This window comes from Bos taurus, chromosome 27, assembly GCF_002263795.3.
Source record: "Bos taurus isolate L1 Dominette 01449 registration number 42190680 breed Hereford chromosome 27, ARS-UCD2.0, whole genome shotgun sequence".
Taxonomy (NCBI): Eukaryota; Metazoa; Chordata; class Mammalia; order Artiodactyla; family Bovidae; genus Bos; species Bos taurus.
The window spans coordinates 33,911,563-33,937,748 of record NC_037354.1 but is presented as its reverse complement, the minus strand read 5'-3'; the positions used below and the strand labels follow the sequence as shown (position 1 = coordinate 33,937,748).

The 26,186-nt window shown below is 44.6% G+C and overlaps 1 protein-coding gene across 7 annotated transcripts in view; it reads right to left on the bottom strand.

The window, feature by feature from the left end:
• The window catches only part of TACC1 (transforming acidic coiled-coil containing protein 1), a 130,517-nt gene that overhangs the window by 73,030 nt on the left and 31,301 nt on the right, over window positions 1-26,186 (bottom strand). The gene's annotated exons all lie outside the window — the stretch shown is intronic.

Below are 26,186 nucleotides of genomic sequence, written 5' to 3'. Positions count from 1 at the left end.
AGTTGGAAACAAGCACAGAAGACCCACTGAGAGCAGTGAACTATCTTTAAATTCAGAAATACCTATCCTAATAGATAAAAGGTGTTTCCTGCTAAACAACATCACTGCAATTGCAGAGCCTGTTCAACAGGTATATCAGAATTACTGATTTAACACATTTTGTTTTCTTCTGTGGAACTTACATTTTTTTTAGAAGATGAAACATTAGAAAAGGTCAGAGAGCTCCAAGACAGAGAGCTTCACGCACAGAACCTTAGACAAGAAACCCATCTGAAATCCTAAGTTGTTTATGAGTTTAAGTTTCTAATAAACCACATTGCTCCAAATCTGAGAGATCTACTTTACTTCATGAACCTGTGAGGGGAGACTGGAATTGAGACTGGCTGGAGTGAAGGAGGCTGAAGGAATTTGGGAAACCTGGTTGCTGCTGCTAAGTCGCTTCAGTCGTGTCCGACTCTGTGCGACCCCATAGACAGCAGCCCACCAGGCTCCCCCGTCCCTGGGATTCTCCAGGCAAGAGTACTGGAGTGGGTTGCCATTTCCTTCTCCAATGCATGAAAGTGAAAAGTGAAAGTGAAATCGCTCAGTTGTGCCTGACTCTTAGCGACCCCATGGATTGCAGCCTACCAGGCTCCTCTGCCCATGGGATTTTCCAGGCAAGAGTACTGGAGTGGGGTGCCATTGCCTTCTCTGAGGAAACCTGGGGAACCTAGGAAATCAAAATAGAATACCATTCCTTCTTCTGTTTTGATTCCCTCTCTTCTACCTTACCTCCAAAACAGAATAAACCTCCCCCAATAAACCTCTCCATCTATTAGACTAGAAGCTCATTGATCAGATGGCCTAGATTTTCCAAGATCATCCTGATGTCAAATATTCCATCCACCATCCTCATAAATACATGTCCCCATTTTCATTTATGAAACATTGTCACTAAGAAGTTAGAAGGTACAGGGACTTCCCTGGCGGTCCAGTGGCTAAGACTCTGGTCTCCCGATGCAGGAGGGCCTGGGTTCGATTCCCGGTCAGGAAACTAGACCCTGCACGCTGCAACTAAGATCGAAGTTCCCACGCGCCACTACAAGACTAAGACTTGGTGCAGCCAAATAAATAAATGCTGAAAAAAGAAGAAGAAAAGAATTAGAGAGTACAGGCTGGGAGGCACTTAGAAAGGGCAGCAGAGAGTCATTGTAGAAAGGATGGGAGAAGGGTATGTACTCAGAAGAAAGAATAAAACCACATCAAGGTTTCCAGAGTAATTGGGAAACCCACTCCACCGAAAGGCTCACTCTGGACATGTGTGGGGATTTCATCACAGGACTTCATGTGCTTGTGGCTGAAAATCTCATGTTTCTCAAAGACAAAGATAGGAAGCTAGGAAGCAAATTCTGTGACATGGTATGCAGCCTCCTGTTACTTCTGGCTTTTATCCTTTTACAGTAAAAGTTTCACTGCCATAAGTTGGCTCTGAAAATACATGTGTGTGGAAATTCGAGGAAACTGTGTCCTTTTATATCTCTGTTACAGTACAAAGCAGGGAGAAGGGAAGTCTGTCCTTTCTGTGGGTGTTAAAATTTGTGACAGTGCCAAATATTAACACATTGCTCATCTTTCTCACTAATAAACACAAGCTAAGTGACTAGCTGAAAGTCAAGAAGGGGATTAGTTCTGCAAGACATCTAGAAACATTTACGCAGAAACAGGCATATCCTGGTTCTGTGAAACAGAACAAAAAGCCCAGAAAGGTAAGATATCTTACCTTGTCTTACAGGTAAGATACAAGAATTTGTTATATGATAGAGGGGAAGTTACAATACAGTGGGGAAGGGAAGATGACTTAATACGTGGTTGAAGGACTAATTGGTTGGCAATGGGAAAAGGATCACATTCAACCCTTACCTCACAGCATATACCAGGATAAATTCCAGATGGATTAGATGGCTAAATAGTACAAATCAAACCACGGGGAGAAAACCATCAAGAAGCAACAGAATCTTCCAGAGCTCTGTCAGAAGGCTGACTGTCCAAACTTCGGAGTAATTAACAAAACACACAAAATAATGATTGGAGATTTGGCTCCATAAGAAAAGGAAAACTCCTAATGTCTGCCTTCAAATTAAAAGGCAAATCAAGAGACATCCCTGGTGGTTGAGTGGTTAAGAATCGGCCTTACAATGCTGAGGACCCAGGTTCAGTCCCTAACTGGGGAACTGAGATCTCACAGCCATGGGGCAACTAAGCCCACACACCACTAGAGAATCCACACAGGAAAAGACCCAACGCAGCCGAATAAATAAATACACATTGAAAGGCAAATCGACAGGCTGAGGAAAATAGTGGCAAACCAGGGCTGGCACTGTCATTATCTAAGGAACTCAGTAAGAGCTCCCCTGTCTCCTCCTCTGAGCACTCACTTCTTTCTAGCAATCCTGTCTGAATGTTTTTCTACTCTGAAGAGATCACAGCACAATAAACAAAAATCCACCAAGTTTGCAGGCTCACGGACACCCCCATATTTACTCTCAAAGGAAGGCGCCCCCTTAGAGGCCTTTCCCAGCATTGGTCCTTAACCTCTCGACCACCAGGGATGTCTCTTGATGAGTTGGTGAGTTCTTTACCAAAATTTTCTGGTAAACCACAATAGTATTCCCTTAAACTGCCAAGGGAAACTAACATTCATGAGAAACTGGGCTAAATTCTGGTACATTACTGGTGCTGCCCTCTCTACTCTGAATCCCACTCGTGGCCTCTAGATGGGATCCTGGAAAAACTGGCAGAAGCCACCCAAGGGTGGCAGTTCTCACCAGAGTCAGCTCTTCCAGATGTGCCTAGAATATCTTTTAAAAAATCTGTTTCTTTATTTGTGGCTGTGCTGGGTCTTCGTTGCTGCACGTGGGCTTTCTCTAGTCGAAGCCAGAGGGGGCTCCTCTCTAGGTGCGGTGCACGAGCTTCTCATGGCACTGGCTCTTGCTGAAGAGCCCCGGCTCTAGGGCGCATGGGCTCAGTAGTCGGGCACAGGCTTGGGTGCCCCATGGAATCTCCCCAGATCACGGAGAGAACTCGTGTCCCCTGCACTGCAGGTGGATTCTTAACCACTGGGCCACCAGGGAAGTCCAAAAATAAAATGCCTTCTGTGCCCTCTTTGGAGATCCCTCTTGAATCCAAGCGGTTGTTCAGTACTGTCAGAAATATTTACTGTTTGTCCCGGTGACAGCTACGAAGTATCTCTGTGGTCAGAAACTGGCCACATTGCAGAGCCTGATAGAAAAACTTTTAGGCCTGCTTCCCTAAAATAAAACTATGTGCTCAGAGGGAAAGAAAAACCTTCTAAAGCCCCTGTAAAAGGATTTATAGGTGGATCGACCTATCATTTAAGTCGCAGCCCAAATCCTCAGGAATTAAAAGCAACTGTCCTTCTCTCACATATCTTTGAAAAACCAGAAATTCTGTTCCAGCAACTCTTATTTAGGTCATCTCTTTAAAATACCAACTTCAAGGAGCCGATTCTTATCAGAAGGAAAACAGAAGGGATAAAAGGTATTTTGAAACTTAGGCAACTGAAAACTCCTAAAGGTCTTCTCCATAAATATTAATAAAAAGCTTTAGCCATCTGAACAGGTCACCTTAGGTTACTGCAGCTGTTAGAAATATAATTTGGATCCAATCTCTTTTATACTACCTGATTCGTGGCTAAATCTTTCAACAACAGCTATAAGGTCTCTGTTGGCCTCTGTCTGTGTGTGTGTATGTCTGTGTCTATGTACATGTGTTGTATGGTACTATCCACCTTCAGATGGTATTGCTGAAATTAACTTGTAGAAGAGCTCTATTTAATTGGCTTGAAGAGAATAAAGCACTTGTATATATGAAGGATACCTACAACTTTCAGACATATGATAGAAACTAACTTAAATATTTTTCAGGTTTACTTGATCTGAGAAAATCTTTGGTAAATAAAGTCTAGTTTAAATTTGTTGGAAAGGTATGTCTTCAGAATTATCAGCATTAAAATAATGCCAAAGCACATTATCCTAGTTGGGTTCATTGGTTAAAAAAAGTTCATGTTATCTCTGTTATGAAATTTGTCAGCAAGAAAAATAGCTTGGGATGATGGCTGATTTTGTCAAAACATCTTATGAAAGTTTTGTGTTTAGTCTAAACATACTTATTGAGAACAGGAGAAATAAATAAGACACTGCAGAATAAAATTTTTATGTGAACTTTTGAAATAATTTCCCCAAATCTTTTTGGTAACCTGAAACCTTAAAGTTTTGCCAAGTTAAATTAAATGGTGGATAGTTATCAAATATCTAAATCATTTCCAAATAAGACAAAATAATCCCCATTTGGGGACTTCCTCTACAAAGGAACTAAAGATATTTGGGTTTATTAGTAAACATGTTTTGTGCCACACTGAAAAATTTACTATGAGAACACATTTCTACAAATTATAGAAAGCATTTATACACAGAAACATACACAGAGTATTTACAAATTCACCAGGCCACAAAATGCTAATATGAAAGGTTCCCAATTGTTTATCACTTTATTTTCACTAAAAATTAAGGTTTTTAGCAGCCATGAAGTTAAAAGATGCTTGCTCCTTGGAAAGAAAGCTATGACAAACCTAGACAGCATATTAAAAAGTTGGGACATTACTTTGCCGACAAAGGTCCATATAGCCAAAGTTATGGTTTTTCCAGTAGTTATATACAGGTGAGAACTGGACCACAAAGAAGGCTAAGAGATGAAAAATTTTTGAACTGTGGTGCTGGAGAAGACTCTGCGAGTCCCTTGGACTGCAAGGAGATCAAACCAGTCAATCCTAATGGAAATCAACCCTGAATATTCACTGGAAGGACTTATGCTGAAGCTGAAGTTCCAATACTTTGGCCACCTAATGTGAAGAGTTGACTCATTAGAAAAGACCCTGATACTGGGAAAGACTGAGGGCAGAAGGAAAGGCGGGTGACAGAGGATGAGACGGTTGGATGGCATCACTGACTCAATGGACATGAGTTTGAACAAACTCTGGGAGATGGTGAAGGACAGGGAAGCCTGGCATGAGGCAGTTCATGGGGTCGCAAAGAGCTGGACACAACTTATCGACTGAACAACAAAGAAAATCATTGCCTGACAGGCTCAGGAACCCCAGGATATTGAAAAGAGAGGAATTCACTCAAACTACAGGTATTATAGATAAATGCTCACTCCTTCAGTGGAGTCCTTCTTTGACTTACTTGATTTTGATTGGTTTGTATAATGGGGACCTTGGCTCCAAAATGCACTCCAAACAGGAAATTTTCCTGTTTGTAATCATCATAGTAGTCTCCCTGTCATGCTGTATTGTCTCAAAAGGATTAAATGTATGTTCATAGCCACTAACCACCAAGCAAATGATCTCCCTAAGACTGGAAGGCCAGAAAAGGAATGAAGAAAATGACCAACCGAAAAACTGTGAGCCTGAAGTTACAACCTGTAAATACCACATGGAGAATCAACAGAAACTGAGAACTTGAGAACAGTAGCTGAGAGTGGCACTAACACCTTAAATTTTTACACATTTCCCAGTGACAAATGGGCTTCCCTGGTGGCTCAGACAGTAAAGAATCTGCCTGCAATGCAGGACACCTGGGCTTGATCTCCCTGGTCCGGAAAGACCTCCTGGAGAAGGGAATGGCCACCAACTCCAGCATCTTGCCTGGAGAATTCATGGACAGAGGAGTCTGGTGGGCTACAGTCTATGGGGTCACAAACAGTCAGACAGGACTGAGTGACTTTCAGGGTCTGATCAAAAGGGGGAACTGTTCAAAAAAAGACAACAGGCCCAAATGGAGTCACTTGTGCTAAGTCTACCATGCCAAATGGAGACTTAATACCTAACCTGATTGCAGTTTCAGCCTCTCGCAGGAATATGATCTTAACCAGACAGTCTGGAATTCCCTGGTCAGCACTAGGGATGTAAATGCCTCATAGCCCCCTACAGTTAGCCCCCCACAGGGAAGTGATCTTGCCTGAAAATGACCCACTCTTTGCTAGTTCCTATCTCCTTCCCTTCTGTCCATAAAAGCCTTTCATTTTATGCAGCTCCAGGGAACTCTTTCCTATTTGCTCCATAGGATGCTGCTTGATTCTTGGCTCATAGAATAAAGCCAATTTGATCTTTCAATTGACTTGCTTGAATTGTTTTCTAACACTCCCGTTAGGATGGTTTCTTCCAGGAAACCGTGTTGCTGAGGCAGATGGCACTATTGGGAGCCTTTCTTCCCATCTGGGAAAAAAAGTGGGAAACGTGGTGGGGCTCTGCGGAGGAAGGTGGAAATGGAGCAGGCTGCCAAAGCCCCGTTTTGTGAAGCAGGAAGCTTAGGAATTTGGGAGGCGGGGGTGGGGGGTGCTCTTTTGAAGAAAATTACCAAAGGACTTTACAAACAGAATGCCAGAGCCCCTCTGGAGACCAAGGAGGGGCCGCATATCTGAGGAGTCTTGAAGTTCAAGCTTCATTAGCCTCATGGTAAATTCAAACTGGTAAGTGGAAATATTGATACATTGAGGGAAAGGAAGGTTGGATACTGGACAAGGATATTATCTTGTTCGGGGGGGGATTTCCTTGAAAATAATGTTTTTTATAAATCCAGAAATACTATATAATAAATATGAGAATCTTATCCCAATTCAAAGACTAAACTAATAACTGGCTTCCTGGTGGCTCAGTGGTAAAGAATCCGCCTGCAGTGTAGGAGCCACAGGAGATGCGGATTCAATCCCTGGGTCAGGAAGATTCCCCTCGAGAAGGAAATGGCGACCCACTCCTGTATTCTTGCCTGGAGAGTTCCATGGACAGAGGAGCCTGGCAGGTTAAGTCCATGGGGTCTCAAAGAGTCGGATATGACTGAGTGACTCAACAACAACAACAAAATAACTGGCCGATACTCTATAAATGAATTAATCATTGTTAGCCTTTGTTTGTAACATTAACTGGTGTTAGTGATGATTTTCAGCATGTGCGTGCTCAGTCGCTCAGTCACGTTGGACTCTTTGCGACCCCATGGACTGTAACCTGCCAGGCTCCTCTATCCATAGAGTTCTCCAGGCAAGAGATTCTCCTCCATCTGTGGGATCCTCCAGGCAGGAATACTGGAGTGGGTTGCCATTTACTCCTCCAGGGGATCTTCCTGACCTAGGGATAGTACCGGTGTCTCCAGCATCTCCTGCGTTGATTGGCAGGCGTAGTCTTTTACCACTGAGCTGCCTGGGAAGCCTGACGATTTTCAGCACTCACCCAACAAAGGATTTCCTTAGTATTTTCTTCTTCTTCTTCTTTTTTTTAATTTTAACTTTTTGACTAAGCCATGTGGCATATGGGATCTTAACTCCCTGATTAGGGATCAAACTCTCACCCCCTGCATTGGAAGCACAGAGACTCAACCATTGTACCGTCAGGGCAGTCCCTAGAAACTATTTTCATATGGACTCATAATTAGTAAAAAAAATATATATATATATATATTTTACATATATATATCATGCTCCATGGCTTACAGGATCTTAGTTCCCTGACCAGGGACTGAACCGGGGCCCTCAGCAGTGAAAGTGCAGAGTCATAACCACTGGACTTCCAGGGAACTCCCAGGATATCTTGTTAAAATTATCTTACAAAACTAGTGTAAGCAAGGTTACCCTTACTGCTCCTTTTGGCACCTCACCACATATGATACAGTAAGATCATATGTATTTTCTATTTCCTTTGGTCGAGGCACAGCTGGCTGCTGAGTAGAATGTATTTGTTCTCAGTTGTTTCCTGAACTAACAAGTCACTGACTCCCAGCCTAGGCATGCACACCAGATCTCGAAGAACCACAGGAAGTCTTAGCTGGAAAGGCCCTTTGCCAAAGATCACTGGACCCAGTATCCTGGTTTTCAGACAGGCAGGTGAGTCCTTGGTGTTAAGGAGTATGTCTGAGGAGTACCGGGCACCAAAGTCTGCATGGCTGGGACTCAGACCTCTTGGGGGGGGACATCTGAATTCTAAGCTTTCTCCCCAACCCTGAAGGATATTATAGGGAAGCAAAATTCACTACCCTAAAATGTCTCTTTGGCGTGTGGATTACTTTAAGGTGAAAACAATCCAGGCCCCAAAACTCAGGAAGAAATTCTGACCTTCCCCCAGCTGATTAAAACCATTCAGATAGGGAGTTCCCTGGAGGCCCAGTAGTAAAGAATCTGCCGGCCAATGAAGAGGACACAGGTTTGATCCCTGGTCGAGAAAGATGCCACAGGCCGGGAGCAACTAAGCCCGTTCACCACAACTACTGAGCCAGCACTCTGAAGATCCAGAGCCATAACTACTGAGCCTGCGCTCCCCAGAGCCCATGCTTCACAACAAGAGAAGCCTGTGCATCGCAACTAGAGAGCGGCCCCCGCTTGCTGCGACTAGACAAAGCTGCAAGCAGCAGGGAAGACCCAGTGCAGCCAAAAATAAACAAATAAAATTATTTTAAAAAAAAATCAAATAGAGGTCCTCTTCCCAGGATAGAGCTGTCACCAGGGTCATCTGCAGAGTGGGCTCAGTGTGGAAGGGACAGGCCATAAGACCAGGGTCCTCTCTGGGTCCCAGTGTCTCCACAGGCCCAGCGCACAGTTGCTTACCAAACATTTGCTTTTCCACCTTGATGTGAATTTCCTTCCTGATGTGAATTTCCTTCCATCCCTCTAAAGTCCCAAAACATTACCTCCAACATCCTCTCTCATCTTCAGCTGAAGGTGGTATATAAGGTGAGGGTTTCTGCCACTTTGGTGAGTGACTCAGTTTTCCTGGGTCTCTTCCATGGACATATATTATTGAACTTTTGTTTGATTTTCTCCCGTTCATCAGTCTTGCTGGTGGTTTAGTCGCCCGGTCGTGTCTGACTCTTTGAGACCCCATGGACTGTAGCCCGCCAGACTCCTCTGTCCATGGGATTTTCCAGGCAGGAATACTGAAGTGGATTGCCATTTCCTTCTCCAGGGGATCTTCCCCACCCAGGGATTAAACCTGGGCCTCCTGTATTGCAGGCAGATTCTTTACCAACAGAGGTACCAGGGAAGCCCTTATGTCCATTTAATTCCTAGACTAGCTAGAAGAACCCTGAAGGGCAGAGGAAAATATCCTCCTCCCCAACAATGTACACAGATGACCTGAGCAACAGAGATACAACATCTCCCTAAATTCACCTTGTTTGAGAAGGCAACATGAACTGTTTAATAAAGAAAAGGAAGGGACTTCCCTAGTGGGCCAGTGGCTAAGAACCTTCCTTCCAATGCAGGGGATGCGGGTTGGATCCCTGGCCGCGGAACTAAGATCCTACATGTTGTGGAGCAACTACTGAGCCCGTGCCACAGCGAGAGAGCCCACTCACCGCAACTAAGACCTGATGCAGCCGGAGAAATAATTTTTTTTTTTTTTAAGTACACTAAAAAAAAAAGGAAGAAGGAACTTCTCCGGTTGTCCAGTGGCTGGGACTCCACACTCTCAGTGCGTGGGGCCTGGGTTTGATCCCTGATCAGGAAACTAGATCACACACGACACATCTAAGATGGAAGATCTTGTGTGCCACAACTAAGATGAGGCATGGCCAAATAAATATTGAAAAAAAAACCCCAAAAACCCAAATACTGTCAAGGCTGGGCAGAATCTCTGGAGGTGGTCTCAGGACATGAGTCCACCTCCTCCCTGCAACTGCCAGCTTTTCTGATCAAAGCACCTTTCCTTTCTATTGACACTTGCCTCCTGAATTATTGGCTTGTGAGTGGCGTGCAGCCGAACCTGAGTTCTGTAAGAATTCCTTCATTCAGTTATGCCACACACTTTACAAATGCCCAGGCAGACCCAATTCTTGCCCTCACGGAATCTGCACAGTGGTGCATTCGGTAAGCAAAGAAAGTAACTTATTAGTTGTCATGGGTGATGTATAAGGAAGTGCAGGACCTCCCAGAGAGGCCCAGGAGGCTGAGGAGGGGGGACGAGTGGGGATGAATCAGGGAGCCGGGGAGGCTGCTCTGAGGACCAGCTGAGGGAGGAGCCTGAGGGCTGTGTGGCCAGCAGACCCGGCTCGGCAGCAAGCGGGACTTAAGCCAAGTGATTGGGGGGAAGATCCTCGAACATCAAGGAGCACAGTCTTTGAAACGGTGGATTCCGGATGGCACAGAAAAATACAAGGAAGAAAGGAAAACTCACCCAGAGTTCTGTTTCTGGCTGAACAGCCAACTGTTAAAATGATGGTGAGCAACACCCCTGTTTTTATCTTTTTCTTAAAGCAACTTTTATACTTGGAATGAAATTATTTCTATTTTCCCACTTACTGTCTTTCCCAACCAGAAGTGTGTTCTGTGAACACAAAGCATCTTGTCTACCTTGTTTTATTTGCTCTGTAATATGTGGCGACTGGATGAACAGACAGAAACCTCCCAAATCACACTTGTTTCCTACAGGCAAGCATGTACTATGAGCATGGATGGACAGATAAGCAGACAAGACAGATGAGCAGTTAAACAGACAACAGACAGACAGATGGGTACTTTTAAACAAATGAAATTTAAATATACATATTGAGGGGATATATTTATATGTATGGGCTTCCCCTGTGGCTCAGCAGTAAAGAAACCTCCTGCAATGCAGGAGACACAGGAGACTCAGGTTCGATTCCTGGGTCGGGAAGATCCCCTGGAACAGGGCATGGCAACCCACTTCAGTATTCTTGTCTAGGAAATCCCATAGACAGAGGAGCCTAGCAGGCTACAGTCCATGGGGTCACAAAGAGTTGGACACGACTGAAGTGACTAAGCACACACTTGTATACTTACAGCTGATTCACATTGTTGTACAATAGAAACTAACACGACACTGCAAAGCAATTATCCTCCAATTAAGAAATGTGTTTGTGTTTAGTCACTCAGTCGTGTCCGACTCTGTGACCCCATGGACTGTAGCCCACCAGACTCCCCTGTCCATGGGATTCTCCAGGCAAGAATACTGGAGTGGGCTGCCATGCCCTCCTCCGGGGGATGTTTCTGATGCAGAGACTGAACCTGCACCTCTTACATCTCCTAAGATAAACCATAATGGAAAAAAATATTTTTTAAATGTATTAAAAAATAAATGTACTATTCTGTTAGAGGTAAGGGCTTATTCCCAGCATCTTCTGTTTTCATCACAAGCTCTGCTCCCAAAGGGAGGAAGTGGAATTCAGGCAGTGGGGCCAAGACCCTTCCTGACCCAGCAAAGCCCACGCTCTCATCTCCTCTCATCCGCATAACAAGCCTTGGTGTGTCTATGTGATTTACAAAACTTGCTCCCTGTGGAGGGATGTTTAGGCGGTTCACTGTTCCTCCTTACAAAGGAAACTGGGATGAATAACACATCTTCTCCCGTGTACAGGATTTCTTCCTAGAGTTAAAACTCCAGATCGAATTTTGTACCTGGAGACACAGAGCCCGATTGCCCACCAGCAAGGCTGTACTGATTCACAGTTTTAAACAGCAGAGTAGGGAACAGCCCTTTCCCTAAATCCTCACCCAGGCCACGTCAGTCCATCTTCTAAAACCCTGGCAACTGGGGAGGAAGGCGATGCTTTATCTGAACACATTTGATTATCCGTGAAGTCTGAACATCTTGTCCTGTATTTACTGAAATGCTGGCAGACTTTCTTCCTTTTCTTCATTTGTTTTTTTTTGGTAAGTGGAGTGTTTCAATCCTTTGCCTGAAGTTAGTAAAATGAAGGGGGGAGGGGTCCCTGACCAGGCAGCATCATCACCTGGGAATTAGAAATGCAAATTCCCATGCCCCACGCTGGACTTGTCGAATCAGAAACTCTGGTCCTGGGTCATCCAGTGGACGACCATTCTGGATGGACACTGAAATGCCTTCAATCGTTGGGATTTCAGTCACACTAGACTCTCATTCTTTGTACAGGAAACATGTCCCTAACTTCTAAACTGGACACACAAACCTTTTTGATCAACAGCATACTCAATATTTCCTCCTTAAATCAGTATTTAAGGACCTTTAGTCCAGTAGATTCTGTAGATAATTAATTAAGACCCTGGTGGCTCAGCGGTAACGACCCATCCCTGGGTCGGGAAGATCCCCTAGAGAAGGAAATGGCAACCCACTCCAGTATTCTTGCCTGGAGAATTCCATGGACAGGGAGTCTGATGGGCTACAGCCCATGGGGTCGCAAAAAGCTCGACTCGACTTAGCAACTAAATCACCACCACCATATAGCACAGGGAACTCTTTTCAATACTCTATACAGGGTTGAAATCTAAAACAGAGTGGATATATGTATATCCAAGTCTGATTCACTTGGCTGTACATTTGAAACTAACATAACACTGTAAATCAACCACACTCCAATAAAAACTTTTTAAAAAAGAGAGAGACTGTGAATTAACACCACAAAACTCACCTAACTCATAACAGCCAAGTCAACACTGAGAAGGGACTCCCTGTTCTCATCTGCCCAGCATGGGTCCCCTTTTTTGAGCCACAATCTGTATTGTCTCTGACCCTCCACTCTCAGGACCTGTGGTCTGGCTCTAGTACAGGGCTGGGAAAGTGACTCAGGCCTGACTCAATACCACCTCCTCCCACTCTCCCCAGTCCTCCCACCCCGACAGCTCAGCTCCCCCAAGGGCCCGGGACCCGAGCCCGTCGAAGGTTTATGTGTCCTCGCCAACCTCTCTCAACTCTTCCATCACTACCCCTCCTACTTCCTACAGCAAATCCAGGCCCTTCTGCAGGATTCCCAAGGGAGAGAGGGTGTGCTGACCACTGCCCAGAGGGGCCGCTTGCATCCCCGGGGGACAGGGGATGTTGTTGAGCTCATTTCAGCCGTATTTCGGGACCGGACATGCAGAAACGTGACTCTGTGCTGGGATCAGCCACCAGGATGGGCATTTCCATTAGTCACCAGCCTCCTGGGTCCATAATCCCTCTATTTGAGACGCTCCATAAGCCTTCAGCAGCGACAGCTGGCAGACACATTTCCCAGCCTGGTGGGTGCTGAGGTGGATACGTGGAGACCGCGTGGCAACATTCCTCAGCCTCACTCTAGGGCTCCCGGTACGTCTGTCGGGGAAAGCTCAGTCTCGGACGTTCCCAGAACTGCCCCCCTCGCCAACACCATGAAGGGCCAAATGCACAGAACTTCCCCAACTCAGAGACATCACCTGCCCTGTGCTGGGACCTTTACTTTTTCCCTTTGGATGCTGATTGCTGTTGTTGTTGTTGTTCTCAAATAAGATATTCAGGATGGTTTTATCTCTGCGTCCACACTTTGATGAAACTGACTTGCTCAAGAACGTCTGTGGAGCAGACCCAGGGCCCCGCTGGTACTCTCGGAACTCCAGACACATAAAGCAGACACGTAACAGACCACACAGCGCGAGGAACTGATGTGTTGCACACACTCGAGTGATGCAAGTGCAGGAGAGCTCCAGGCTGACCAAAAAAGGAAGTGACATGATTCAGCTTCCATAGACGGCTTTTGGCCGCATGAGGGACGATGTGTGCGGATAGGCAGTGAGGAGGGGCCCCGGGCCGGGGAGACGCGGGCCCCGGGAGAGAGTTTCAGGCTGGTGAACAAGGACGTGTCAGAAACCCCCCTCCGCGCTTTGTAAAGAAAGGAGATCTCAGGATTTGATGGGTCAGTGGGGTGTTCACGCTCCGCACCAGACTCACCACGGACCGTCAGCCCAGCGGGGAAGCCGCACCTCCTGACATCTGTGTGTGAAAGGGTCACTGCTTCGTGACAAAGGACTCGCCAGCAAGTCGGGGCCGGCACCACTGGGACTCCACACACACACACACACACACACACACACACAATCACAAACACACCCCCCACACACATATCTGTACACACCCACACACAAGCACACACCTACACACAATCACAAACACCCCCCACACACAGACACACACCTTCACAACACACACCGCACATATACATACACGCCCACTCACCCTCACAACATCCCACATAAACTCACACACACCACACATAAATACACAGTCAAACGCACACCCCACACACATATACATACATACCCCTCACATATAATCATACACACACACCACACATACACATACATTCACCTCCTACACAGTCACACACACATCCCCATATACATATCCCCCATTTACAATCTCACACGCACACACACACAGACGCACACACACACCTTCACAACACACACATACACCTCACATATATATATTCACCCACACAGTCACACACACACACCACACATATATGTACACACCCACACACCCTCACAACATCCCACATAAACTCACACATACCACACATACACACTCACACAGTCACACACACCCCACACATTTATATACACACACTTCCCACACATAGTCACACACACACACACACACTACACATACACTCACCTCCTACACACTACAGTCACACACACATCCCACATATACGCACACACCTACACACAAACACACACCGCCACACAGACATGCACACACACCTTCACAACACACACACACACCTCACATATATATATATTCACCCACACATATTCACACACGCACACCCCACTCAAGCATTTCAGTCTCAAACACAAAACCGTCCCCAGTCGCACTGACCATCCAAACAGGGGTATGGAATCAACCAAACAAAACAGACAATCGTCATGGATGAAAAACAACTTTTCCTTAAAAGAAAAAGGCCTTGAACTGGGCAAAGATTGCTGAATGGGAAACACAAGACGAATTTGAAAGTGTAAGGCAAAAAAAAGTGAGAAAAAGGCACGTTGGAAGAGCCAGTCAAGTCCTAGAACTGTCTGGGCTTTGGTCTCTGAAGAGTAGTCCTTGAAGCTGGAATGACCCGGGCTGTCATTGTTGAATGCTGAAGGGGACACCGTGACCTGTAAGGTGGGCGGGTCTCCCCCTTTCTGAGGATGAAACCGTACTCCACAGTAGCCACCAGGGGGCGTCAGAAAACTCTGTTACACATTCAATCAGCAAATTTTTTTGAAGGGCATTTCTTTCTGCTTTGTTTTTCTATCCATCAAAAGGTCACAGTGAGCCCCGTCTGAGTCCAACCCTGGATGTTTATACTGCAGTTCAACCAGTGGACAATGGGAAAGAGGGGGAAGACTTCCACAAAAAATATGCTCTGAACCACGCAGTTTGGAGGAGTGATGAGAAATAACACACTCCGGAGAGGTGGATCCCAGCCAGCAGGAGGAAATGGAAATATCAAAACCCTCAGGTTCATCCTCCCCTGCTCCCTAGTCTGTTTCCTTTTCCCCTACATATACATGTAAGCTAGCATCCTTAAGACTCTCTGGTTTTTATCCCACCAGGCCAAGGAGCCGGCTAAAGACGGCCTGGTCACCTCTGGCCAACCAAGGCCAGAAGCTAAGCACATGGTGGCTGGTGCCCCCTGGTGGGAGAACTAGCGAACAGCACCCTTTACCGGGCTAGAGGCCGGTGGACAACAGGTGAAGTCCATTGAGGACCTCTGTCTCCTCCGCCCCGCCAGCCACTCCTGAAATGCGGACGCATCTCTCAGTTCTAATCCTGTCCTCAATAGAACCTGCCAAGCCCCAGGTATCACCTGTAAAGGTGGCCCATGTTATTCACAACTTGTTTCCCCAAATATCCATCAGCGGACATTTCACAGGAATCATGGCTTCACCCGTGGTGGAACCAGAGAATCACGGATCAAAAGAGGCAAAGGAGGCAACTGGGGAAGAGACAGAGACAAGACACCACTGGACTCAGAAATGCCAGGAAGGTGATATCCAGCGGGAAAAACATCAGTCCTCTTCCCACCATTATGTCCGGCCCAAGCCTTCCGAGTTTTGTTTCCTCAACCCCCTACTTAAGAACAGTTTTGAGGTTGCCATGGAAACATAACATTTTGCAGTTGTTAGGCAAGAAGACTCACAGATGAAAATAATTCAGCAAAGAAACCCCAGAGAGGCGTTCTAGCCGCCCTGTGTAAATGCAAAACAGTGTTTGGGTATTTGTCTACAGAATGGGCTGTATTTTTCAAACATTTACTTTTCTCAAATATTTACTTTCCTGAAATTGTGTTATCAGTAGGGAGAGACCCATAAAGACTTATTTTCTAGCATATAAACAGAAGCCTGAGCTGGTTAATAATTTGCTCCACGGTAGACCCACTCCGGAAACGACCAGCAATCGTTTCCTTTCAGCCAGGTTCACTTGAATTCTGCCAGCTCTGCAGCCTTAGTTTCTGAACTTTTCCAAGCCTCAGTTTACTCATCCGTAAAATGGAGGTAACAGGTCTACTTCACAGGGTCCCTGAAAGGATGAAACGAGCTAATGCCTAGGCCTCAGGATCTCTGACTCTCGTAACTTTTCTGTACTGTTTGTTGTTGTTGTTCGGTCGCTCAGTTGTGTCTGACTCTTTTGCAACCCCATGGACTGTAGCCTGCCAGGCTCCTCTGCCCATGGGATTTCTCGGGCAAGAATACTGGGGTGTGTTGCCAGCCAGCCACTCCTCCTCCAGGGGATCTTCCTGACCCAGGAATCAAACTCACATCCCCTGCACTGGCAGGCAGATTCTTCACTACTGAGTCACCAGGGGAGCCTCTTCTGTACCGTGTGGATGTGTATTTTTGTTTGAAAAAAGTCTATAAAAGTTTTATGTTATCACGGGATCTCTGACTCAATGAGTTTTCAGAGGTATTGCTCTAAAGTGAAGCGTCTTTGTCAGGTTCCTGAGAGGTCTCATCCTCACCAGTGACTTCTCAAGCTATCAGGCTTTCATGGGGACATGCAGTACAAGACAGATGTATGGGTTATATTAGAAAGAGAACTATCTTGCCTTCAGAAAATAGATACGATTCTAACCCCTAAATATAAGTAAGCCAAATATTTCTTTTTTAAAGCCAAATATAATTTATTTTGCCTAAAATTGCTATTAATAACATTCACAGCAGACAGACCATCAGATTGGCTAAAGGTGAAACTGTACCAGGCACAGCAAAAAAAAAGTAAAATAAAGATACCCAAAGTATCCTTAACAGTAAGAATCCAGAGAAGGAAGAAATGTCAAAGTGAAGGATTCTCGCATTTTCCAAGGTTCCCAAGTCTCCAGAGGTAGAAGACGTGGATGATCAGGAGGAGGGGAGGAGAGTGGGTTATCATTTGTCATTCTTGATATAAATCTGCTAGGATTTATATCATGTTACTGCAGAAACTAAAGTCTAGACCGTACATGAAAAATGTGAGCCTGCCAAGCATGCGGGTGACCTGAGAGCATTTGAGGGTACTACTGCTTCTGCACAGGATGCTAAGCTGTTTGAAATGAAACCTTCAGACGTACTGCAGAGTGACCCAGGGCGGTGTAAGACCTACAAGAAAAGTTATTAATGTCCTTTCGCCCCAAACTCCTTTCACAAGTTACCTCCCTTTGTCCTAATTTCTGGCAAATGTCCTGCCCCTAACACTATTGATGAATATTCAGATTTTATACATTTAGAAATGCTTTCCTCGGCCCTTGTAAATTTCCACGTAAATAGTAAATAACAGTCACGGTGCATGAACATAAGAAAGTGGTCAACTCAAATTTGTTGAATGAGTGAGAATAGAGAAAAAGCCATCAAGGGTTAAACAGAAGGAAAGAATTTTTTAAATGGTGTTATGGCACAGGGAATTCCCTGGTGGTCCAGTGGCTAGGACTGGGTGCTCTCACTGCTATGGGCCTGGGTTCAAGTCCTGGTTGGGGAACTAAGATCCCACAAGCAGCACCACATAGCCGAAAAAAAAAAGGTATTACAAATCGGTAGGGAGAAAAAGGATTATTTAAAAATACTAGTACTGGAGTAACTGGTTATCTATTTTGAAAAAATATATATTAGAGCCTTATCTTACACTAGTAATTCTAGAAATTTCAGATGGAGTAATTGGTTTCTTATAAAGAGAAGGACTTCATGAAACAACTAGAAGAAAAGAGGTATCTCATTTGACAGGGAAGAGCTTACTATAAGCACAAAACAGAGGGGGGAAAACCCAAAAGCAAAGCGTGATAGGTTGTTTTATATTAAAAAGTAATGTGACTACTAAATGTAATATGCTCTGGAACAGAAAAAAAATCAGGTTAAAAACTAAGGAAATCTAAATAAAATATGGACTTAAGTTAATAACAGTATATCAGTTTTGGTTTCAATAACTATAACAAAAGCACCATAGTAATATCAGACGTTAATAATAAGGAAAACTGCTTCTGGAATCTATGGGGACTCTTGGCACTTCTGCTGAAATTTTCTGAAAATCCAAAATTGTTCTAAAATAAAAAGCTAATGAACAAAATACCTCCCCTTCAAAACAAAACAAAAACGGAGGACAATGGTTAACAGGTTTGTTTAAGACAACGGCCAGGGATGTAGGTCTCTGGATTCAGGCTGAGATTCAGCCTTGAATCTCAATTCTGTCACTCCAGCTGTGACACCCCAGACAAGTTAATTAACCTCTCTGTATCTGTTTCCTTGGGCTTCCCAGGTGGCACTAATGGTAAAGAACCCTCCTACCAATGCAAGAGACATAAGAGACGAGAGTTTGGTCCCTGGCACTGGGTTATTTGGGGCTTCCTTGATATCTCAGTAAAGAATCCGCCTGCAATGCGGGAGACCTGAGTTTGATCCCTGGGTTGGGAAGATCCTCTGAAGAAAGGAAAGGCTCCCCACTCCAGTATTCTGGCCTGGAGAATTCCATGGACTGTATAGGCCATGGGGTCGTAAAGAGTCGGACACGACTGAGCGACACTTTCACCAGGTTATTTTAAGAGGTTTGACAGAAAACAACACAATTCTGTAAATCAATTATCCTTCAATTAAACAGTAATTTTAAAAAATCATGTTAGTGAATGCACATGCGAGACTAACATTTTCCAAGAACATAATAAGTGCTCAGCAAATGTTAGCTGGCTTCATAGTATAAAGAATTCTCACCAAAAAATGTAGAAAAATTAGTGTGTGCATGCATACTAAGTCACTCCAGTCATGTCCGACTCTGTATGACGCTATGGACTGTAGCCCTCCAGGCTCCACTGTCTGTGGGATTCTCCAGGCGAGCATACTGGAGTGGGTTGCCGTGCCCTCCTCCAGGGGATCTTCCCAACCCAGGGATTAAACCCAGGTCTCCTCCTGCATTGCATGCAGATTCTTTACCATCTGAGCCACCAGGGAAGCCCTGAAAAATCAGTACCTTGGTACAAAACTGGCAAAGAGAAATTAAGATATTAAGAAACTACAAATGGCTGATAAGGAACTACTGGTGGTCCAGTGGTTAAGAGTTTTCCTTCCAATGCAAGGGATGAGGGTTCAACTCCTGGCCAGGGAACTAAGATGCCACGTGTCTCTGGGCAACTGAGCCCGCGCTCCACAACTACTGAGTCCATGAGTTCTGGAGTTTGTGCTCCAGAACAAAAGAAGCCCACACGCCTCAACTGCACAGAAGGCCCTAAGCCTTTAAACTAGAGAAAGCCTGTGTGCTGCAGTGAAGACTCAGGGCAGCCAAAAAAAAGGCTAATAAACATACAGGGGGGAGTTCATCCTCACTGATAAGGAATTTAAAAAGTCAAACCAAGATTATAATTTTTTCCTCTTACCAAACTGGCAAAGATTGAAAATGAGAGTGCCTAGCACAGGAAAGGATACTATTACACTGCTAAAGTGGCAGTGGAAGAAAAGCTATGAGCAACCTGGACAGCATATTAAAAAGCAGAGACATTACTTTGCCGACAAAGGTCCATCTAGTCAAAGCTATGGTTTTTCCGGTAGTCATGTATGGATGCGAGAGTTGGGCTATATAAGAAAGCTGAGCGCCGAAGAATTGATGCATTTGAACTGTGGTGTTGGAGAAGACGCTTGAGAGTCCCTTGGACTGCAAGGAGATGTAACTAGTCCATCCTAAAGGAAATCAGTCCTGAATATTCAGTGGAAGGACTGATGCTGAAGCTGAAACTCCACTCTTTGGCCACCTGATGCAAAGAACTGACTCATTGAAAAAGACCCTGATGCTGGGAAAGATGGAAGGCGGGAGAAGAAGGGGACAACAGAGGATGAGATGGTTGTATGGCATCACCAACTCAGTTGACATGAGTTTGAGTAAACTCCAGGAGTTGTTGATAGACAGGGAGGTGTGGTGTGCTGCAGCCCATGGGGTCACAAAGAGTCAGACACGACTGAGCGACTGAATTGAGCTAAAAGAGGCAGTGTGGGCGTGGGGGGTATAATTTGGGATGACTTTGGGGGGAATACTTTGACAATATACATTAATACATAACAAAATATAGCCTTTAGAATATTTGCATTTTTCACTCTATAATTAAACTTCTAGGAATGTGTTCTAAATTATTGATCAGAGATGCACGAATAATTATAAGAATATTTATTAACTGTGTTAACTTAGATGAGCAAAAATGGCAAGCCTCACGCATAACTGGCAGGAATGTAAAATGGTAAAGTCCTTTGGAAAACAGTTTGCTGGTTCCTCCAAAAGTTAAACATAGAGTTATTATGTGTGTGCGTGCTCAACCGTGTCCGACTCTTTGCAACCCATGGACTGTAGCCCACCAGACCCCTCTGTCCACGGGACTCTCCAGGCAAGGGTACTGGAGTGGGTTGCCATTTCCTACTCCAGGGGATCTTTCTGACCCAGGTATCAAACCCGTGTCTCTTGTGTCTCCTGCGTTCACCAGCAGATTCTTCACCACTGCACCAGCTAGGAAGCCCCAGAGTTATCAGGTGACCCAGCAATGCTGCTGCTGCTGCTGCTGCTGCTAAGTCGCTTCAGTCGTGTCCGACTCCGTGTGACCCCATAGACGGCAGCCCACCAGGCTCCCCCGTCCCTGGGATTCTCCAGGCAAGAACACTGGAGTGGGTTGCCATTTCCTTCTCCAATGCATGAAAGTGAAAAGTGAAAGTGAAGTCGCCCAGTCGAGTCCGACTCTTAGCGACCCCATGGACTGCAGCCTACCAGGCTCCTCGGTCCATGGGATTTTCCAGGCAAGAGCACTGGAGTGGGGTGGGATTGCCTACTCTTCAGCAAATACCCACAAAGAACTGAAATCAGGTACTCAGTCAGATACTTGCAGATCAGTGTGCGTATCGGCACCATTTACAACTGGCTAAAGGTGGAGGCAACCCAAGTGTCCATCAAGAGATGAATAGATAAACAGAATGTGGTCTCTACATACATAGGATATTATTAAGCCAGTCAAAGGAATGAAACTCCTTAACATGCTACAACATGAGTGAACCTTCAGGACATGATTCTAAGTTAACTAAGCAAGCCATAAAAGGACAAATATTCTATGATTCCACTTATATGAAGAACGTAAATAGAGACATTAAGTAGAATAGAGGTCACCGGCGGCTGGGGGACGGAAGTAAGGGGAGCGATTATTTACTGGATGCAGAGCTTCTCTTTGGGATGATGAAAAAGTGTAAACAGATACTTGTGACGGTGACACAACATGGTCAGTGGACTTAATTGAACACAAAAATGATTAAAATTGTGAATTTTACCTTACATATACTTTACAATAAAAAACTGCAAAAAAAAAAAAAGCATACTATAGGACTCAGAGCGAGTTTCAGAACATGGACCTCCATGGCACGTTCCAAGGCCATTCGGCATGCTACCGATTCATCTCCTGACCTGGAGTTAACAAATTCACACAGCCTGCAGCCCACTCTGGCTACCAGCCAACAAAGATATTAAATAACCCGCTTCGATAGCCCAGGACACCAGCAGCTGTGCCCACCCGCCCCCCCACCTCTTGATTTTTGACACGAAATATGCACCAGCCGGGAGAAGTTGTGGGGTGGAGGTAAGGGTGGGGAAGCGCTGACGCTAAAAGAAGCAATTGAGCAAAACGCTAACCTCCTTGGAGTCTCAATCCTTGAGAGAGTATCTCTCTTACCTTTTAATGATTTGCAAAAAGGGATTTTTCTTCCCTTAGTAACTCTTGTTTAGTATATCAGCTGCCCTCACCATCTAGAAGTTGTGCTATCTGAACTCAACATACACACACAAATAATTCCCATGTCCTGCAATGCAAACCATTTCCTGGGGGGGTTGACTTCACCAGAGAGAGAGAGGCAGCAAACATCCTCTAAAAATTATATATTTCCACCACGTCACCAGTCCCTCCTTCAAGCTAAGTACTTCTTTTAACATTTCTTCATAGAGCAGGTTTTTCTGGGTCTTTTCCACAAACTGACTCTAAGTCTGTCTCTTAACTGTGCACTAAAACAGTTTTGATGGATGTTTGAAAAATTTCTACAGCAACTGCAGACCTAAATGTTTTCAATGACAGTAAAAATTGTTCGGTGAACAACACTATGGATTTGAAAGCCGTGGGTTTCAAGTACATTGCCTCCTAAGATTACTTGTTGTGAATCCTGTGTGCTTGTGTCTAAAACTTCAAAGCCAGCACCTCTTCATGTCAGGACTTGTGTTCATCAAAAGGCTCTATCTTTTGTTGTTGCTATTTCTGTAGCTCATGAGACCTTTATAGAACCTGCATGTAATTCACATGATCAGAAAACCCCAAGGCAAAAACACTCCAGTTCTCAGAAACTCCTGGCTTTGCCAATAATCTAATCCATTAGAATATATTCCAAATGCAAACCAAGATTGCCCTAGAAATTTAACTGAAAGCGTTGACAAGAGCATTATGGTTCATTCCTCATGGACAAACTCAACAAGCCCTAGATGAGTTAGTTACACACCACAGTCCTTATGGAAAAATAGGTTCTGCTTTATGTCATTGTCCAAACCGCTCCACAAATTATTTACTGCTCTTAGAAAACCCATCTTGGCCCCATTGCCAAAAATAGTTCAACTCAGGAGTCATGTTTTCAAACATTTCACCAAACTACCATATCCCCAAACACAGGGCCATTCTCAGGACAGTGCTTCTTTCTGGAAAACGGAAATTAATTGAGGAAAAAGTTAATTCGAAAGAGCCAGTCTTGGTTCTCCAAGAGGCCTCACTGAATTAGTACGCAAGTCAATCTTCCCTTTAGAAGAGAGTTGTGTGTGGGTGCTAAGTCATTTCAGTTGTGTCCAACTCTTTGTAACCCTATAGACTGTAGCCCTCCAGGTTCCTCTGTCCATGGGATTCTGTAGGCAAGAATACTGGAGTGGGTTGCCATGCCCTCCTCCAGGGGACTTTTTGACCCAAGAGTCAAACCCACATCTCCTGCATTGGCAGGCAGTTTTTTTTGGGTTTTTTTTGTTGTTTTTTTTTTTACCACTAGAGCCACCTGGAAGGGCCCCAGAACAGACTCAGTTCAGTTCAGTTCAGTTCAGTCGCTCAGTCGTGTCCGACTCTTTGCGACCCCATGAACTGCAGCACGCCAAGCCTCCCTGTCCATCACCAATTCCTGGAGTTCACTCAAACTCATGTCCATCAATTCGGTGATGCCATCCAGCCATCTCATCCTCTGTCGTCCCCTTCTCCTCCTGCCCCCAATCCCTCCCAGCCTCCGAGTCTTTTCCAATGAGTCAACTCTTCGCATGAGGTGCCCAAAGTATTGGAGTTTCAGCTTTAGCATCAGTCCTTCCAAAGAACACCCAGGACTGATTTCAGCCTTACTCAAAATATACATCCCACAGAAGCGAGCATAGCACCTGGTTTATAGGTACATATACATGGGAATGTATTAATAACTCAGGTAAGCAAGCATGCTTTAGGTACCAACCCTGCACTAATAACATACACTAGTTCATAAGGTAGGTATGATTATTATTGCCATTTTAAAGATGCGGACATCTGCCCAACTGAAGAGTTAAGTGATTACTTTCCAAAGCTTCCTGAACTAAGCTACTCCTGGAATTCCAGCCCAGGTCTGCCTGATCCACAGCTTCTGCTCTTAATCACTTTCTGTGCAGCCTCCCTGAATAACTGAAATGACATTTCCCTGTACCTTTTACCAAAGCCAACTCACTTGCTTCCTCCGGTTTGGGGAAGGTAGACCTTCCTGCAAGACTAGAAGCTATAATTTTCCATAATAATCAGTTTTATCTTAAAATCAGAACTTTCTCTTCATACATGTCCATACTTGTTTACATTTCTTTTTAAAAGTAATTTTATTTTATTTATTGGCTGCACCTCATGGTGTGCGGGACCTTAGTTCATCGACCAGGGATTGAACCCTTGCCCTCTACACTGGCAATGGGGAGTTTTAACCACTGGACCACCAGGGAAGTCCCCCACATGTGTTGATATTTCATAGTAGAACTCTGTTAAGACAGATTTATCTGGTTAAATTTCATACTTGATTAAATTTTTCTAAAATATAAACTGTGAGCATTCTGAAACATACTTTTCTCCCTCAAAAGACAAATGCATTCACGCATCACTTGTGAGATTTTCGTGTATTTTTATGTTTTTTAAAAAGGAACAATAGATTTTGAAAATGCAACGGCCCGAGTAGGGGAACTTCCTTGAGGTCAGTGTTATCCATGGCCACCATGTGTCCGGCAGGAAATCTGTAGCCGGTGACATTAACAATGACCGTGGAGACACTTGTGGCTGTACATCCGAATGAGGCAGGATAAAAAGCATGCTTTTTGCTCTTCATGTATATCACAGGCATTGAAGCTCATGTTTCTCATCTTTCACCTGGTCTGTGCCAAGTGGTTTGTAGGGCTGACTCATTAAGCCTGCACACTCTGATGAGGCCAAAACTCTCAACACAGCCCACATGTGTTTATGTCCTTCTCAATGCCCTCACTCCAGCAGGGTCCGGCATTCCTGGGTGGTATTCCTAGGCTTAGACCAAGGATGGCTTTAATGATTATTTTTAGGCAAGCTTTGGTAAATATATAAGGCATGTGCAGAATCTCCTTGGAGAAAGAGACCCTCTATTGCAAAAGCACAGGATAATCTGACAATCGAGAATCAATTCCTCACCCGGACAGCTGAATCCAGCACAAAAAGCCCTGAGTTCATCTCTTCAGCATCCTATCAGAGAACGATTCAAATATTTACTTTTGAGTTACACCAGCCACATGCTCACCAAGATTAAATAGTCAACCGTCATCCTTGGCTAAAACAACTTACTGCTCAGAGATAAAACCTATTAGCATGCTTTTCATATAAATATATGATCTTTATGTCATCCTCAGAGCAGCCTGTGAAGTGGACGTTGTCATCATTCCCAGTTTACATACAAGGAAGCAGACTCAGAGAGGTTAAGGATCAGATAAAAGAGCTCCAGATACTAAGGAGCAAAGCCTAGAATTCAACCCCGGGCAATTTGCCTCTAAAACTCTGAATATCATCACAGTTATTACACTGCCCCTTGTTTGCTTGTTTATTTAATATTTATTTATTTGGCTGTACTGGGTCTTAGTTGCGGCACAGGGATCTCCAGAGTGGGGGTTCAGTAGATGCAGTGCAGGGGCTTAGCTGCCCCATACCCGCCATACCCCCAGCAACCTGCTCCTGCCTCGTGAAAGCTTAGTTCCCAAACCAGGGATCGAACCCTCATCCCCTGCACTGGAAGGCAAAGTCTTAACCACTGGACCACCAGAGGCATCCCTTACGTTTGCTTTTTATAAGGTTAAATCAACTTTGCAATTCTTTTTCTCATTAGGTATAAGCATTGCTGATTCAGATTTCTCCCTCATTTGGGAGGAATTAAAGGAAAAAGTGGGGTGTGTTCTGCCTGCTGAGATAATAGTTTGTTTCCTAAAATCAATCCCAACACTCCCGTGGGAAACGGCTGCAGCAGGACCTCTGGAGTCAGAATCTGGGTCCCCCACCTTGTAGCTCTGTGACCTTGAACAAGTCATTTCTCTTTGTATTGATATTTCAGCTTCCTCACCAATAAAATGAGGGCCATAACAAAAATGAATTCAGTGTTCTTGGGGACTAACTAACACGCAGAGTATTTAGAACAGGGTTTGGCACATTTTTAATCTACTCAATAATTCTCAGCTATTCTTACGATTAATAAGATGCCTGGACTAAGTTTAGATTCGAGAACATATGTAAACCATCAGGAGGAACAACTAACATGTCTATCATCTGGATATTCTGGAAATTACTTTGTCTTGAAAAGAGAATCCAAAGAGGCCCCTCCCACGGCCCAGACTGTCTGTATGTGATGGCTAAGTGTATCTTTCT